Below are 17,922 nucleotides of genomic sequence, written 5' to 3' on the forward strand. Positions count from 1 at the left end.
CTTACAGTTGGACCTCATATGAGAAACAATAACATACTATTGCTGTAAAGTATTTAAATGTTTTAGAAAACCTTACTGACTATAATTGAATGGCTGAATATTAATCTTTAATTGCACGTCTTGTGATAAATGGCTTGATGGCTCACTGTTTGTTTTTACTTGATCACTGTTGTTTCATATGCAATTAAAGGAGCTGGTGATAATTGCTTATTAAGGTTTTCAGGAGTGCTTTTTTTAGGTATTAGATTTTAGAAACAATCTGTGTTGAAAAAAAAACAGTCAAAACGGGCACTAACTAATAAAGAATTATCACTGTACTTTTATGAGAATTGTGCTGGTTTGGAGTATAGAGCCTATATGTAATTATGGGGTCTCTGATACATTACAGCAGGCAAGTACTGTAGTTAGCACTCTTTTAGTAATGATGATAAAAGGGAGAACAGCCTTTTCATGTCTGCAGATTTCACTTTAATTCATAAAGATCAAGGATGGCAGCAATTTTGACGATAACAGAATGTACTTTTTTCTGTCTCTAAATTTGACCTGCTCCATGTTAAATAAAACTACTTTAATTAGGACACTAATATGATGGGTGTTCATTTCATGTGAGTGCATATAATTTTAAACCAATTATTTTAATACTTTTTGCTATATAAAATTTTTTATTATTATTTTCTTGTAGGGTAAAACTGAGGAAAAAAATGGGTGCATCTTTAACATATGAATGTAAATGAAAATGAATGGGGAAGCAAGGTAGATGACAAAATAAACCCTGCATAAAGCACACACACACACACACACACACACACACACACATATATACTGTATATATATGTATATATTGCTATGAAAAAAAATTACACAACAGTTGATATTACTTTTAGTCTGCCATAAAAGCTTTTTTTTTCTGTGGCAATCTGTCCTTAGGACAGGGGCTTTGCACTCACAGTATTTCAAGTCTGAAAAGGTGAAAAGAATGGATTTCTGAGAAGGCACATGATGTACTTTTATTAAAAGGAACTCTCTCCCTCTTTCGCTGGCATTCTGTCAAAGAAAAGCCCTTGCTGATTGCATTGTACAAGTGCCCATAATTTTCTACGCACTATAGCAGCATTTTTTAGACAAGGTAGGGAGGAAGAATGTCTTCCTCCTGCTCCTCTTCTTCAATGGATTAAAGTCTACAACAAGGAGCAAGACTGGCAAAAAAGGAGGCACAAGAGAACCATAACCAATATTTACACAGCAGGGTCTGAAACAAAAGGGACCACGAAGCTATTAGCTAGCAACATGATGCAGTGAGAACTTAAATTACCCAGCAGAGGGGGAAAAAAAATCTCACCTTGACCCTGGCATCTCCTCACACCATGACGAGTTCAAGAGATGCATACTGATAGCTCCTGGATGCTGCAGGCATGCAACATGCATTTTCTGTGACGCAAGGCTATATGAGTCAAAGACAGAGTAGGGAATAGCATGAAAAAGCTGTTTTTATGCAGTTTTTAAAAAAAAATTATGCTTGGGTGGTACATCACTGTCCAACCGAAACAATATAACTTTAATTGTGCAATCTTACAAAATGAATTGCACTATAAAAGCATACTGGTGACGCACAGAGATATACACAGACGCAAATTAGAGGCAATCTCATACTTAAGATTCTTTAATTGGCACTGAAGAGAATGATCATGAAAATTAAGGTTGAGTGCTGGTTCTTAAAATTATTATACATTTTTATAGATGCATTATACAGTAACTCTGAATCAATAATCATTCTTGATCCGCCCATATAATATTGTCAGACATACATCATTACTAATGTCAATGCAATCTTAACCAGCCTCATGAATTTATGATCTTGATCCATGAGCACTTCTTTCAATGATTACTCTTCCCCTTGTCAGAAAAACTGATCACAATGCAAGTCATATAAAACTTAATGGAAAAGTAACAAAAAACAACAATTATAAAATGTCTTTATTTCTCAAATCCCAGCGGTGCCAACTCATGTCGTATTTTTGGTGTACTCAGCCTTTTTTGTAGTCTCCTGTCGAATTCTCCTCACTGAGCTGTTAATTATTTTGCTGGAAGGTCCTTGATCAAATGTTTGACAAGTTATTAATCAGGAAGGTGGCCTCAGCGGAGCTGCTGAAAGTTAATTTCCACACTTCATTCCTGGGAGATGAATCAGAGTTGGTAGAAGATTGGGCAGCTGCCTCATCAGCACTGCAGACCTCTGGAGGTTGAGAGTAACCTCCAGTACCACTGGATTTCCAGTAGACACGTGCCAACACAACATCCAGATGCATACTGCTGTATCCATCTCTCACCAGCACACAACGAACATCAGAGCGCTGATGCAAGTCTATTAGCCTGAACTGGGCCTTGCGTGCCACCACAGCTACTGAACGTTGAGGTGGGTGGTAAACAACATTCTCCCGCAAAAGTCACAGGTGAGTGTCAGTCTGGACAAGGTACAACAGGGTCAGTGTGCAGCTTGAGACTTGATCTCTGAAATCTGACAGTCATGTAAAGGAGCCTTTGCACAATGTGCAAGTGCCAGATGTTCACCCTGCATGTTACCATGTAACAGGAAGACCAACTTAGCCAGGGTTTTCTGGAAAGAGCATGTAAGGTGTCCACCAGAGGGTAGAAGCAAATCCTTAACACAGGAGTCCCAGTTTAGGGAAAAACATACCATGTCATTTGACAGCAATGGATGGTCTAGTGCAGTGGTTCCCAACCCTGGTCCTGGAGGCACCCCAACACTGCACATTTTGCATGTCTCCTTTCTCTGACACCAATTTCTGGTCTTGGAGTCTATACTAATTAGCTGATGATCTGAATCAGGTGTCTTTGATTAAGGAGACATGCAAAACGTGCAGTGTTGGGGTGCCTCCAGGACCAGGGTTGGGAACCACTGGTCTAGTGTACCTCTCTCGAAAGGGCAAATTACCTCGAGTAAGGTTCGGGACAGTTCTTGACTTAAGGGGGTCATATGATGTTGCTAAAAAGAACATTATTTTGTGTATTTGGTGTAATGTGTTTATGCGGTTTAAAGTTCAAAAAACATTATTTTCCACATACTGTACATTATTGTTTCTCCTCTATGCCCCGCCTTTCTGAAACGCGTCGATTTTTACAAAGCTCATCGGTCTGAAAAGCGAGGTGTGCTCTGATTGGCCACCTATCCAGTGCATTGTGATTGGCCGAATACCTCAAGCATGTGACGGAAATGTTACGCCCTTGCCATACTGTGATGCCCTGTCCGGCCGGAGCGACAAAAAACATGAAAGCCCATTACAAACGAGGCATTTGTTGCATCCAGTGGGGACATAATTACGGATTATAATGATTTATACTGTCTTTTTACGCATTGTGTTGCATCGCATCGCTACTCTACACTGCTCAAAACTCGCGTTTGAATCATCAGTGGCAAATCCTTTAAATGAAAACGTACTTACAGTCTGTGAGTCAGAACAGCCGGCATTGTAGTCTACTCTTCCAGGATCAGGAAACAGTCCTCCATAAAATGTGCTGCACACAAATGAGTATTTGGGTTGAACTGTTCTGGAACAGTGTTGTAAATACAACTTAACTACTGATTACTAGTCGTGTCCTCTTTGGAAGACCAAAGTAGTTTCGCTTTTACAACGAAACACACGGCGGGCTAAAGTGAGCGGATTCGACAAAGGAGCGGCCGGTGGCCTTACGACAACCACATGTGATGACCCCGGGCTGGGCTCCGCTTCATCCATGGTGAAAGCCAATCCGGCGATCCACAGCGCAAAGTTGATGTATTCCCTCAGCGACCAGCACGGATCAGCTCTAGGCATGATGAAGTGGATATCGTCCTCTTTTGGAAGGCCAAACAAAGTAGTTTCGCTTTCACAACGAAACACTCAGTGCCTTCACGACATGGCGGCGGCGACAATACTACAGCGAGAATAAAAGTTACGCCTTCTTTCTTTGCGTGAACATCTGGGCGGCATTATGCAAATCTTCCCACATCCTGACGTAGACATGTGGGGGCGTGTTAGAATGAGCCGTTTTAGGTAGGCGTGGTTGACTCTTAACTTTTATAAAGAATATCTATTTGGATTTGAGACTTTAGTCTTTACAAATCTTCTTTATGCACCAAGAGTTTGTAACACTTCAAAGAGAAAGGAAAAATTGAAATCGCATCATATGACCCCTTTAAGCTTGCGTTGCAAGTGTGCAAGACAAGTACTTTATACTGTTCTCTGTGTTGCCAGTTAGTTTGACAGTCTGCCCAGCAAAACCGATGTGGATCTCCTGCAGTTGCTGAAAGGATAATTCATAGTAAACATTTAAAGAGTGTGTGAGGCTGGAAGAATCAGGCAAAGGATCAAAGGTGATCACCAAAAGCTTAATCTGGAAAATGACAGTAACTGCAGGCTGTGGATCTGGTTGAGAACAGGTGGCTACACCGAGCCAGTATAAAGCTAACACTCGCTCTTCCATTAGCAAGGGGGCAGGGATGACACTATGTAGGCAGGAGAGAAGCTGTTGAGGTGAAAGGCTCTGAAGATAAAGCAAGAATTCAGGTACGGGGTAATTCTTTGGCAGCATACCTTTAACCCCTCACTTCTCTGAGTGGTCACTGAATCCCTTGTCTGTGTTGCCTCTAAAGCCATCAAAGGGCTCTTCCAATCACCTGTACTGGATCTTGACGGATCTTGCATGGAAGACAATGCTACTACACTCTGTTCTCTTACTGACAAAATCTCACTATGAGACAGATTGCGGCAAAACTGGGTTGTCTCCAGAGTTGGGTTTGCCTGTGGGCTTAGAGTAAACTCAAAATGGATATGGTGTACAAAGGGAAGATCCTTTACCATTGAGCACATTTGATTGTACCAAGCTTTCTCTTTCATCAGTTTGTTCTTTCAAAGAGTTTGTGAGCACACGTCCTGCATCCGCCAGCATCCAAGACACTCTTTCTACAAGGCTCCCTAGGTTAGAGCTGAACCCACTTCCCTCTGGATGGGCTTTGGCTTCTTGACTCTCAACAGATGTTCTGGATAAAAAGTGCTTGCTAAATTGACCCCCCCTTGGTAAGTGGGCTATGCCTCTGTGAAAAGTGCTCTAAGCGAGTCAGGCTTGGGACAAAGGATGCCCCTCCTCCCATGGTGGAGTGCCTGCTCTTTATATGGGATTCCTCAGCTAACAAGCTCCCTTCTGAGCCCACGACCGGGTGCCAGAGAAACTGCTGCTCGACATCCAGCAATCCAGAGGTCCCGTTACAGCACTCCTGAAATACCCTAGTATCCCAGAGCCCTCCATTCACCTGTTTTCTCCCCTTCCAGTTCCTTATCTGTCATGTCCACTGATGGAGCTTCAGTTTCTGATTTATGGGGGGCTGAGTGCTGCTTATCCCACTGGATGTTGAGACTTGTCTGAAGCGACTTTCCCAGACTTTTGGCATCTCCTGCGGGGTTGTTAGTGGCACAGTGTTCTATAAGTGCCCTGGCCTGTTCAGGAACGTGCTGAGATTCTGAAGGTTCGCTGAAACAACACTGTCTGCCTTGTTTTGAGGAAATAGTTAATCTGTAGGAGCAAGAGATGTGGAAAATGTCTGTAAAGACAAAAAGGGAATAGTGTCAAGACATTTAAGTTATTAGGTCACTACATTTCAATAAATGTACAGAGTTTATTAATGTTCTCAAAATTCTACTTTTATGCAAATGTTTTGATACTCTTTTATTACAGTTACCTTCTCTATACTATAGTCTATCTCTCAGAAGTGTGCTTTAAAAGCTGTGAAAATAACTTCTCGTCCTTTTTTCACTGTGCTCACTTCTGTTTATCTTGCAAATGTTTATCTCCGTTTAAGTGGACTAAACACTTCACCCAATATAAGTAGAAGAGCCAGGGATGAAAGCAGTGAGAAGTAATTGGTTGGAAACACCTGCTTCATGAATCTTTATATTTGTTAGGAAGGCCCTGCATGCTATTTGCATTAGCTTCTTTTCCACAGATGAAAATATGATTAAGCTATTGCTTTGATGCACTCTCTTTCCAGGGGGTGGCCATAAAGCCATGTAAAACACATGTAATACATAAATGTATATTCCATAATCAATGCTAGCTGAGAGCGGAAAAGGGGGCCTTTTACAAGTGAAATGTTTGGCATTTTAATTATTTCCATGGAAGGCAAATAATGCTTAAGGCAGTCAGTTCATATTTGTAGGAAAAAGAACATCACGTTTCTGTAGTAATAAGAAACAACCCCCAATAGCACGGTCTATATTTAAAATACATTTCATATAAGTTTAACCCAACATTATATTTTGGATGTCATTGCTTTATTTTAAAACTGAGCCAGTAGCTGTATTAATTAGGGTATAATTAATAATAGTAGACACAGTGTGGCTTATATTTATATAATCACTGTATTATTTGAACAAAATAATGAGATGCTTATGTGCTGAAATCACAACATGACAGGAACAGGAGGACAGTATGTTCATAGCTCATTCAGAGGCTTCCGACAGACAGTTTACATTGGCATTATTTAATTTTCAAGTGCAAACATAAAAACAGCTCTGACCCCCACTAGATCCCTAAGGCAGCTGCACTGCCTTCAGGCAATGGTCAACTCCATCTATGCTTGTTTTCCAAAACAGTGTATTCTTAATACTCAGTCCCCATACAGAAGCTCTAAAAAAGGTACTGTCCAGCCAGTCACTAACAAAAGTTAGCACCTTTTTTTCCCCTCTCTTAGAATTGTTTGAAGTAGTAGTGAAATAGATATAAGTACAGAGTGGAGACTAACAACACATGCTTACCCTGTGACCCTCTCCTGAGAAACAACTGCTTTTTAGAGCTTCTGCGTCACTTTTGGGTTGATCAGAAACCTTTCTGGAGCTGCAAAGAAAAAAACATTTTCTATTTTAGATGATTCAACAATATAGAAATTCAACATTTGTAATTATATTACAAGGATTAGACATGGAAAAACGCTTATGTCTTCTAAATTATATTTACACTGAAGCATGGCCACAAAAGAGCATAGCAATTAGGTTTATATTCAAAACCATGCTGCTGTAGCCTTTGTTTTGAAGAGTGATTTTAATTATTTTTGCTACGGTTTTGACGCAAGGGACCTCCAACAGGTGGCAAGGCAAAAAGACTAAACTGCACAATATCCCGCATCTCCAAAAGTGTCTATTAGATTTGAATAGCAAAGGACCCAAATGTCTGGATGCGATTAGGGCCACTCAGCTAGCTGTGAAATTAAATAGAATGTGCGCATGTAGATTTGAGGATTTACATGCAAGCACTTCATTCTCAGACTGTTCGCACAAGGATGGAAAAGCAGCTTGGTGGAAAACGAAGATGACTTTCCGTCAAGCTCAACAGTATTTTGGACAGAAAGCCAAATATTTAATGGAGCATTGTACACAACTTGTTGGATAGCAGAGCATATACAAGTCAAAACCATGTAAAATGCCAGAAACGCCCCCAGTAGAAAACAACAGCAGGGTACTGATCTTATACTCGAGCTTGGAATCTTGAACAACAGAGCATCTACTGAGAGCATTTCAGACACAAAGGTAAATACAACATATTTAGAATGCAGGTCACAAAGGCAATTCCATACAGTAGGTTAGGTATGTAAAAATGTGAAGCATAGATTTTTCAAAAATTCAATGCATCATTTTACTAAGGAATCATAATTTGTCAGCACGTGTTTAAACAAACGAAATTAGTACAGATTTTACAACATTTAGTAGTGCATTCAATGGACATGGTTGACATAGGTACAGGTCAGATACATTCCAGACTACAGACACCGTGTACAGCATTTGATAGGACATTGAAATTCTGAACCTTGACTGGTGCCACAAAGAATCATCCTCTAGGTTTCTTTCTACTCAAGCAGTGTGACTCCTTTTGGTCTGTCTCCTGTATATTCACCTCTCTATGCATCCTGTCCTCCCCTCTACACCCTGTGTGTGATCTTTTCTCTCCCAAAGTCTCTGCTGTCTGTCTGTCATCCTCTGAGTTTACATTTTTCCAGTGATATTCTCGCTTCAGCAGGCTGAAGGTATAAGATTATCCAGATTTTTTGATGCCTCTGGCACTCACAAAACAATTAACAACAGCATTATCCTCATTATTCGATAAGCAAACACTTGCTGCATCTATTATTTAACAGTAAGCAGTACAATGAGAATAGGTATGAATTATTCTAAGACAATTCAGTGAAAGAAACAATTTTTGACAAATTGTAAAACAGTAAAAAAAAAAAAATTTTTTACTGTAGAAACATTTAAATAAATAACAGCTGTGGCAAGAACTTTAAATCAATGACTAAACAAACAGCAAAATTCAATAAAGAGCTACATCAAATACCCTAAGCTGCAATATATCAGGACTGTGGAATGGTGCTCAAAATGTGCAGGTATAATCAGAATTTAACTTCACCCGATATTAAAAAAAAAAAAACTATCCAGGAATAGCAAATACATTTTCAGTGTACTAATCATCATGTGTATGAAAACCAACAGCACAGTTAACAAATGCTTCACCAATACAAACAAGGCCCTACGAGTTTCAACATCAAATGTCAAAAAATTCAAGCCAATATGAATGGGTTTATGAGTTCATACTACAGACTCTACTTGGTCAGTTTATCAAAAATGACTTACAGTACACTTAATACCTGAGGTTAAGTGCCTTGGACTTGCATAACCTTGTCAGTCCTTGTAGGGTTCAAACCTGCAACCGTTCAATTAACATCCCAGATCTTTAAGCATTGAGCGCACCTTCTGTTTGCAAACTCGGAGGAAGAGAAGGCGGGGATTGGGGTAAATAAACACACCCTTATCCTTAGTAAGATGTCCTTAAGCATAACTGATTTAGCTATCTTATTTTTGATTGGGAAGTAGACAGATGCTGAGATTAAATATATCAAGTGACATGCACTGATATTACAGGGATATTTCACCCAAATATGAGAGACTTGTATTAGATGAGCACAAAAAGTCTGAATGCATACATTTTTGGTATCATACAGCTGGGTTTTCTTTTCAGACAGTGCCATTAAATTACATGCACTGATATTAGAGGGATATTTCACCCAAATATGAGAGACTTGTATTAGATGAGCACAAAAATCTGAATGCATACATTTTTGGTATCATACAGCTGGGTTTTCTTTTCAGACAGTGCCATTAAATTACAGCTGTACTGTACAGCACATGGTTGCTGATACTGATATTACAGGGATATTTCACCCAAATATGAGAGACTTGTATTAGATGAGCACAAAAAGTCTGAATGCATACATTTTTGGTATCATACAGCTGGGTTTTCTTTTCAGACAGTGCCATTAAATTACAGCTGTACTGTACAGCACAGTACAAGCTGTACTGTATCAGCAACCATGTGCTGTACAGTACAGCTGTAATTTAATGGCACTGTCTGAAAAGAAAACCCAGCTGTATGATACCAACAATGTATGCATTCAGACTTTGAAGGAAATCTGTCGAAGAAAATGTATCTTAAAGATAAGACATAAACCACAGTGCAAATTTCACAAAGGGTAAAACTAAAAACTGCAGAAGACCTTGGATGTGCTTCCTCCTCTCTTCAAACTTTTCAGGAAAGATGCAGCATGCCCAAAAAACTTTACAGAATTCAAAATCCTGACTTGTGGTACATTCTGTGATCTAAGAGCACATGTGACTGAACAGGTGCTCAGACATTTCTCTTTCTTTACCAAGACGTTTGCTATGAAAATCCTGTGTAAGCCCTTGGGAACTCTTGAGGAAACCTCTTGTGGGAGAAAACAAAATAGCAATTAGAGCCTCCTGAAAGCCTCATATGTTGATATTCTACATAATTTCCAGAAAATGGTATTAATTCTGAATGTACATAATCAAAGAGCGACAGAACAGAGAAAGAAACAGTTTCCAGTGAAGCGATAGAACAGGAGAGAAGCATCTGTTTCACTAGCTGAAGATTAAACTTTTGCAGGAGCACACCTTCTGTTTGCAAACTGAGAGGAAACAAAGGAGGGGGTTGGGGGAAAGATACACACACTCATCCAACATATAAAACCTGAGCAAATGCACTTAATAGTGTAAAAAACCCATCAGATTAATTTTTACATGCACTACAGGACTTAAGTTTTTCATATTGGTAAAATATGACTTACTAAACAGAAGTCAAGCGGAGCACTGAGCATCCACCTCTGCTGATAAATAGAAAAATTATAAATGGTAATTTGCATCAAAAACTTTTCTGAACTGGTTAATAAAAAAAGCAGATATTTAATGTTCTTGTTGTTGTAGTGTTAAGGAAACTATTGATATATGTTTGTAAGCTTTCCTTCTGAAATTGTAAAACTACAAAATGACAAAAACATGAATACAGGCCTACGGAGACGCATAAAAAAAACTAGTTTTTGTCTTGCCTAGCAAAACTGTATAGGGCAGGCTATAAATATATATTACAAAACTGACTTGCTGATAAATTAAAGCATATTTGGACAGTGTAATGCTTTTCTTTTTCACTCTGCTTGTATTTAGTGTGCATCACATCCTATTGGACTGTTCTGATGCTTTTGCAGAAACTAAATCCACAGTCTATCAGTGAAAGCCAGAACGAAATAAATTAGCAATCTGCTCAGCTTGTGGGGCTCACATCAAACACCCAAATCCATTATCTATAAAGCTTTGAACAGCAAAGCCAAAGACGACCAAGCAAGCAAACATTTTGTAAACACAGACAAAGGAACAATTAGGGGGAACAGCGTGCAGAACATTGCTGAAGGCGTCTAAAGCGCCACACATAGATTGGGTGTACATGTGAAGAGCCTGGAGGTTCACAGATGATTCATGACGTCTCTCGGCTCCAGCTGCAAACAGTAGCATGTCAGAAAGAACTCCCACCTGGGAGTTGGGAGACTGGGAGCTTTCTTCATTGTCATTGTTGTCGCCACACATGGCACAGAACAGCCTGAACCTCTCTAGCTGTCCACATGTCTTGTTCTCTTTCTCATCAAACTTTCTTGTATGTGTGGAAATTCTTAAACTGACTAACACAGGGGTGTTAAATCTTGCTCCTGGAGGGTCAACATCCTGCAGAGTTCAGCTCCAGCCTGTTCTAACACAACTGCCTGATTGTTTCCAGCAATCTTGAAGATCTCAGTTAGCTGGTTCAGGTCTATATAAATGGGGATAGAGCTAAATTATACAAGAACTTGGCCCCCTAGGAGCAGGATTGGACACCACTAGACTAACCCGCCCAGTTACAAACAATTTTCACACTAAAACATACACCAGCATTTGGCATGGTTTGCCATCCACAGGTACAATTACCTCTCAAAATCAATGTACATTTTACTTAAAGATACTGCATTACTGTTACATTTTCCATTGAGAATAAACACACATTTGCTACTATATCAAAAAAGGCTAATCACAGTACAAATTAGCCCAAGATTGTTTCCAAAAAAGGGAAACAAAATTTACTGCGAATGAGAGTCAAAAAAGAAATTAGTAAAATGTGTGGAGTGAATTCAAATGCAGATGCCAAGCCACTGATTTAGAATACACCCAAGAAAGACTTATTTCAACTCAAAAACTGAAAACAGAATTAAACTAGTTCTATAGAATCAGAGTGAGAATCATGTTCTTTATTTTTACCATGTTATTTGATGTGAACTGGTTTCAAGTCTCATCCTAGAAGAAACTAAGAGTGTCTTAAATGTGACTATTTATATTGATCTAGTCCAAGTCTAGGTTTCTAAAAAAGTATTACGTGGATAATTAAATGTTAATTTTTCCAGGATAAGTGAAGTGCAAAATATCTTATGGAAGAAGATAAAGCTACCATGCTGACTAAACGTTATATAACATAATGAATCAGAGGATGGATGGGGATACAGCACAGTCTGTCTCACAGCAGGTGTACTCACCTGAAATGACTGAAAGACAGAGAATGCAGTGGAGTTACTCGAAGAGCCCAGACTGTGGAGAACATACAGACAAATGGATGGTTGAGCATATACACACAGCACTGTGGTAAAAACCACTCTCACAACAGAAAGACAGCTGTTTCTAACACACGGCAATTACAGCACACTAATTAAAGCAAACATGCCATTAGAAAACACTACAAATCACCAACATTCAGATCGAAATGAGAGAGTAGAATGCAAAGAGACTAGCAAACATGATTGCAACGTGCCTCAATGAACATGGAAATGAAACACTTTTTATGGCAAATTGTCTTTGTTCTAATAAATGTTTAAAGAGATCGTTCACACAGAAATAAAAATTGTCATCATTTACTCATTGTCATGTTGTTCATAATCTGTATGACTTAATTTCTGCCAGAACACAAAAAGAGATGTTTAGCAGAATGACCGAGCTGCTCTTTTCCAAAAAATAAAAATGGAAGGGGACTAAGGGCAAAAGAGCTCCATAAAGGTGGACCTTCTGAAGCCATGCAATAGCTTTGTTCGTGGACAAAAAATACAATTTAAATCACTATTCACTAAAATCTTTCCTTAAACATATTGTGATTATAGTTTTATTTAGTTAACACATACTGTTAAGGTTTCATAATCTATAATGATAAATAACCATCCCAAACTGATTCACTGGCTTGTTTTACATCATCTTAACATAAAAATTCAGTCATAAGATTCATCTGGGCAAAAAATATCAATGGAAACAGCTCTCAGAGGAAGTTAGTTTATGCAAGCAATCTTCAAACTATTAAATGCCATTGTAAAATATGGAAATTAGCAGTTTGTCTGAGTAAAACCAAAGTTCCGCACAACAAAAATTACTGAATGGTGCCGCTGAGAGCTCTGTAAGGCAAGTTAACAGTTGTTTGTGAGTGTAAGAATGGTTCACGCAGAGAGAAGGCGCTGTAATCTCCGTGCACAGAAGAGGAAACAGCTGCTGTCTAACTTTACAATGAGAGACTTAACAGGCAGGAAATATTTAATTACCTGTCACAGCAGTGAGAGACAGAGAGAGGGAGGGAATGTTAGAGAGAGTGTCAGAGGCTGGCGGTGAAAGTAAGACAGGAAGTGGAGGTGCACACTTGCAAACCAAACGACAGAGACATGTTCAGCTCTTATCAGAAGACACTGAGGTGCACAATTACTTTATTTCTCTGAGGAAATGAAGAAAAAAGGTGTAAAAGATACAAATAAAATAGAAAACTGGCGCTTTGCAAACATACCAAGAGGGATTTATAATTTTAGCTTGAGGGAAGAGAATATGTGCCTGTTTGAAGAAGAAAGCTCTTGTTCTACCTCACATGGAGGAGCACACAGCCAATTGGCATAGCAATTACAGCTGAGAGCGGTTTCTGATGACTTGCATTTTTTAACAAAAGTTCGTAATTCTGCTCACCTTTTATCCAGCAGCATTTTAATAATTTTTTTTTTTTTACAAATAGCTTCAAAAGAGGTTGAGTTTCCCCCACCTTGCGTTTCTCTCGAAGTTGGGCTGCTTCCTGAGGATGGTTGAAATGGAACATAGTGGCCTTTCCAAGTTGTATGTTCACTCCTGAAAAATGCAGAAATTTAAACATATATATGGTGGAAAATACAACAATAATTAAGCAGCATCTGTTAATTAAGACACAGTATAGCTAGCTAATTTATTTACCAATGAAAATAATTCCAAATAAAAAGTCAAAGCAGAATCAACTGTTGCATTAGAGAAATGAAAAGACTGGCAGCCTGTCTGGATTGACATAGCAGTGTATATTTCTATATTGGTGCCTCTCTGAAAAATACTACATTTCACAATTCTGTTTCACTTTTGAATGGTAAATAACTATTTACCTTTACAATAAAAGCCAAATATAAGCATTCTAGCAAATCTGGCAATCACAAATAATGATAGATAGACATGAAAAGAGAGAAAATATGCAATCCTAACCATGGGGTCAACCTATTTCATTCCTTTCTAGTAAACACATTGTCAAACGCTACTGAAACATAACTTTCCCGGGGGATTGTAAGAACGTTGGATTCTTCCTGGAGCAGATGCCCATTTCTCTCTTTTTCTCCTCCCTCTTACTGGTGTGAAAAAAAATAATCTTGCCTCTATTAATGACTTCCAAGGGGTGACAAAGCCCTTGAAAGGCCTGCATCAGATGGATTTGGGCCATGGTTGCTGTGGAAATTACTATCATTTGTTGAAAGGAAATGGCTTCAGATGCCACCGTGTCTAAAGAGGGGAACATTGGCAAATTGAAATTTGTGAAAAGGAGACTAGCATGGCTCTCTCACTCTCTTATAAGTCTCCTTCCTTTTAGTTGGCTTTTCTGTCTCTCTTTTTTAATCTTACACCCAGAATGGATCTAGCCTGTTTTGTCTGATTCTGGAGGTTTTACCCTTTTTGAAAGGTTAATCCCACACATGCACTTCAAACCCCCTGTGCACTCTATCTGTTTCATTTGCCAATTAACTGCGGGTCGGGTGCTTTGTCCGCTAGAGTGTTAACCTCAGTCATGTTTGGCTGTTCTGGAAGTGCCACGAGTCTCACTCTGAGATGAGAGTCGCTCTAGTGGACATGTACAAGGATAGAAGCAGTAGGGCAGGACTGTTTCACTCCACGGGCCTGGGAATGCAGAGAGGAGATCTGAAGTGGCAAAATGCAGACATACTCAAAGAGCTCCTTTGAATTTTATTTAAAACCAGAGGGTTTGACATGCTTCCTATTTTCTATATTTTTTTCAAAATTTGTTTGCTTGTACAGTTAAGGTTCAATGATAAATTGATTGTGGCTCTAAAATCTGCCTCTGTAAATAACAGAGCTAATAAATAAATAAATAAATAAATACATAAATATATATATATACAGTATATATATATATATATATATACAGTATATTATATTATATATTATATTATATATTTGTGTGTGTGTGTGTGTGTATGTATGTATATAATATTATATATATATATATATATATATAAATAAATAAAAATGTTCTTCAATAAGCCAATGTGTTCTGTCTTTGACTGTTAGTGTACATAAACAACACCTACAGCCAGGCTATACAACTATATTACTTGGCAAAGGAATTGCTTATTGTTATTTAAAAATTCCACGAAGGTGCATTAAACTGATCAAACATGACAGTAGAGACACTTACATAAATGTACATTGTTACTTTTATATTGAAAAAAATTCTAACAAATGCTGTTCTTTTGAACTTTCTATTCAAAGAATCCTGAAAATAATTCCACACTGAACTCTGAACAACTCCAAACACCCTTAATGTGTAAAAATTACAGCGTCTCATAATGAAAAATTTGTCACAGATCGTACAAAAAAAATTAGACATAACAGTTTATTACCCTGGGTCAGAAGATATGGCTGGGTCACCTCCACCCCATTGATTGCACACCTGGCTCCTGGGAGCGGCACGAGTGTGACAGTTCCTGTCTGGTTCTCAAACACACAGTGTTCCCTCTGAAGAGCTTCACCATAGAGAACTGCAGAACAGAGAAATTTCAGAGTGAAAAAGGTTCTGACATTGCCGACAGCTTCCTGTCAGGAACAAAATCGATGTAGACAGAATACAAACCTATATCCTGCTCTGGCTTGGTTCCACCAGCCCCAACTGAAGTTCTACCTTCCTAAACAGCAAAACAGGGATTGCTTAGAAACCTCAGAACAGCAAATAACGATCCCAACAATACTTTAGTTATAGACAAGAAATGTTGCTTTGGCAAAACTGACAAACAACATTCACGAGTTCAACTGCACATGTTGGGCATACATGGGGTGTGGCTTACCTTTAAATGATAGAGAACGACCCCTGTGCTGAGCCGATCTTCATCAATGCAAATTAAATAGGGCATTTGGGAATCAAGTACTACACCAATACCCTCTTTTCTGAGAGCTACTGTATCCTCCTAGATAAGAAACATTAAAATTAACAGATTAAAGGAGATGAGATCAGATGGATGGGAGCTGGCAAGAAAGATGATGAGCTAAACCTTCAGAGAAAAAAAAACTAAAAAATGTTTGAAGATGCGGGACCAGTGCATAAAACTGAAATGACAGACATTTAATTGTAAAGCATCAGAGCAGAGGAAACAGTGTGTGTGTTGTTTATGACACTGTCTTCATGCCCCAAGGCCAAACAATATAATATCTGGCTTTGGCTATATGTCGAAAGGTTGGGGGAATGGGGATGCTGGGAGAGAGGGAGGCATGTGAAAATAATAAGAAAACACCATAAATCATTTAGACCACTATGGGTCCATCTCAAACTCTCAAAGAGTTTGCAAAAGGAAACCACATTCTACCAAACTGATCTCAGAGACATGCTGTTAAAACAAGGACACGTCACAATCAATAGATTACATGTTCAGAAAATAACACCACTAAAAGATGATTGGCATTTGAGGTATGACAATTCCAATGTAAAAAAGACCTGATCCTATTGTAGTAGAGTGAAAGCTGGAGTTTGATATGACAGATATTTGAGTCATTTACAAAAACATTAAAATGATATGCTAATAGAAAACCTCCCAGAAATCAAATATTGCAAGAACAATTAGAAAATGTGAGCCATCATTATTAGGCAGGAAGGATTCAGGGCAGTTGTGATGTGACTTGTGGGACATTGCTGTACACGTTCCTTACAAATGGCAACTACAAACGTCACATAGTATGACGAGAGGTTGCATCAAACTCTGGTAAGTTATTAAAACATGATCGTTTTTCCTTAGCAACCACAATCCAGTTGGCCAATAGAAAAATGCATATTTGATTACAAATAATGCTAAACAGAATAAATAAAAGACCATTTGACACCCAGGTTTTAAAACAAAAGGGTTTTGAATACAGAAAGATGTGGTATTCATACACCCAAGCCCTCACAGCATGTGAAAAATGTTGAAATGGTGTCACTATTCAATGCCTGACTTGTGATTAATGTGGTGATATAGAGTAGCGTTGACGTTTCGATTAAAAATCATCACACTCCAACACCTACACTCCCCATCATAAACTTTAAAAGTCACAGTTAAATCAATATTCACAGGAAAAATCCATTGGACTTGGACTGTGGGGTGTGTGGGGGGGGGGAGGGAGGCACATCTAAATATGTATTTAATGATATTTGAACAGCCCTTCACAGGATGGTAATGATAAGCAGAAAAATTATTCTGCTGTGCGTGGTGTCTTTTTTTTCTTATATATGGTAGCATGTGTCTATGTTATGCCTCTTATTTCATTCTTCACAGAGATGGGAGGCACTTGCATGTTCGCATTCATGCGTGCCATCAAAGTGCACATATTCTTCAGTAGCCATTTGACATCCGTGATGGTACATGCAGATGGAGTATAAAGATTAATGCATGTGCTAACTTAAAAATGTTGGCTCCAAGGGAGCCACTATCACATATTAAATTAATTCGGCATTTAGGATTTAGCATGTTCATTTTCAGGATGCAAATCCTAGACATACTACGTTTGCGAAAATCCTTGCTGAATAGACCAGCTTAGAGCAGTATGAATTTCCAGGCTGGTTAAGATAGTTAAGAAACCATCTGGGTAGACCAGCACACCAGCATCCAAGAACATCATATGCTGTTTTTTCCTGCAGGGATACAAGACTAAGGTACTACAGGTGTATCTCAATAAATTAGAATGTCATGGAAAAGTTCATTTATTTCAGTAATTCAACTCAAATTGAAAGAGGCATTTCAGTTATTTATTTATTTCCAGCATTAGTGGGTCGTATGACTGGCATACAAAAAAAAAGTGGGTCGCAGTAGGCAAAAGGTTGAGAAACCCTGCACTAGGCTACACAATCATGGGGAAGACTGCTGATCTGACAGTTGTCCAGAAGACCATCATTGACACCCTTCACAAGGAGGGAAAGCCACAAACATTCATTGCA

At 38.7% G+C, this 17,922-nt stretch overlaps 1 pseudogene; it reads right to left on the reverse strand.

Moving 5' to 3' along the window:
* Nucleotides 1-2,074: 2,074 nt before the first annotated feature.
* LOC107585525 (uncharacterized) overlaps nucleotides 2,075-17,922 on the reverse strand; it is a 36,224-nt pseudogene continuing 20,376 nt past the window's right edge.

The sequence above is a fragment of the Sinocyclocheilus grahami genome, unplaced genomic scaffold (genome assembly GCF_001515645.1).
Source record: "Sinocyclocheilus grahami isolate Dianchi unplaced genomic scaffold, SAMN03320097.WGS_v1.1 scaffold71.1, whole genome shotgun sequence".
In the NCBI taxonomy this organism is placed as follows: Eukaryota; Metazoa; Chordata; class Actinopteri; order Cypriniformes; family Cyprinidae; genus Sinocyclocheilus; species Sinocyclocheilus grahami.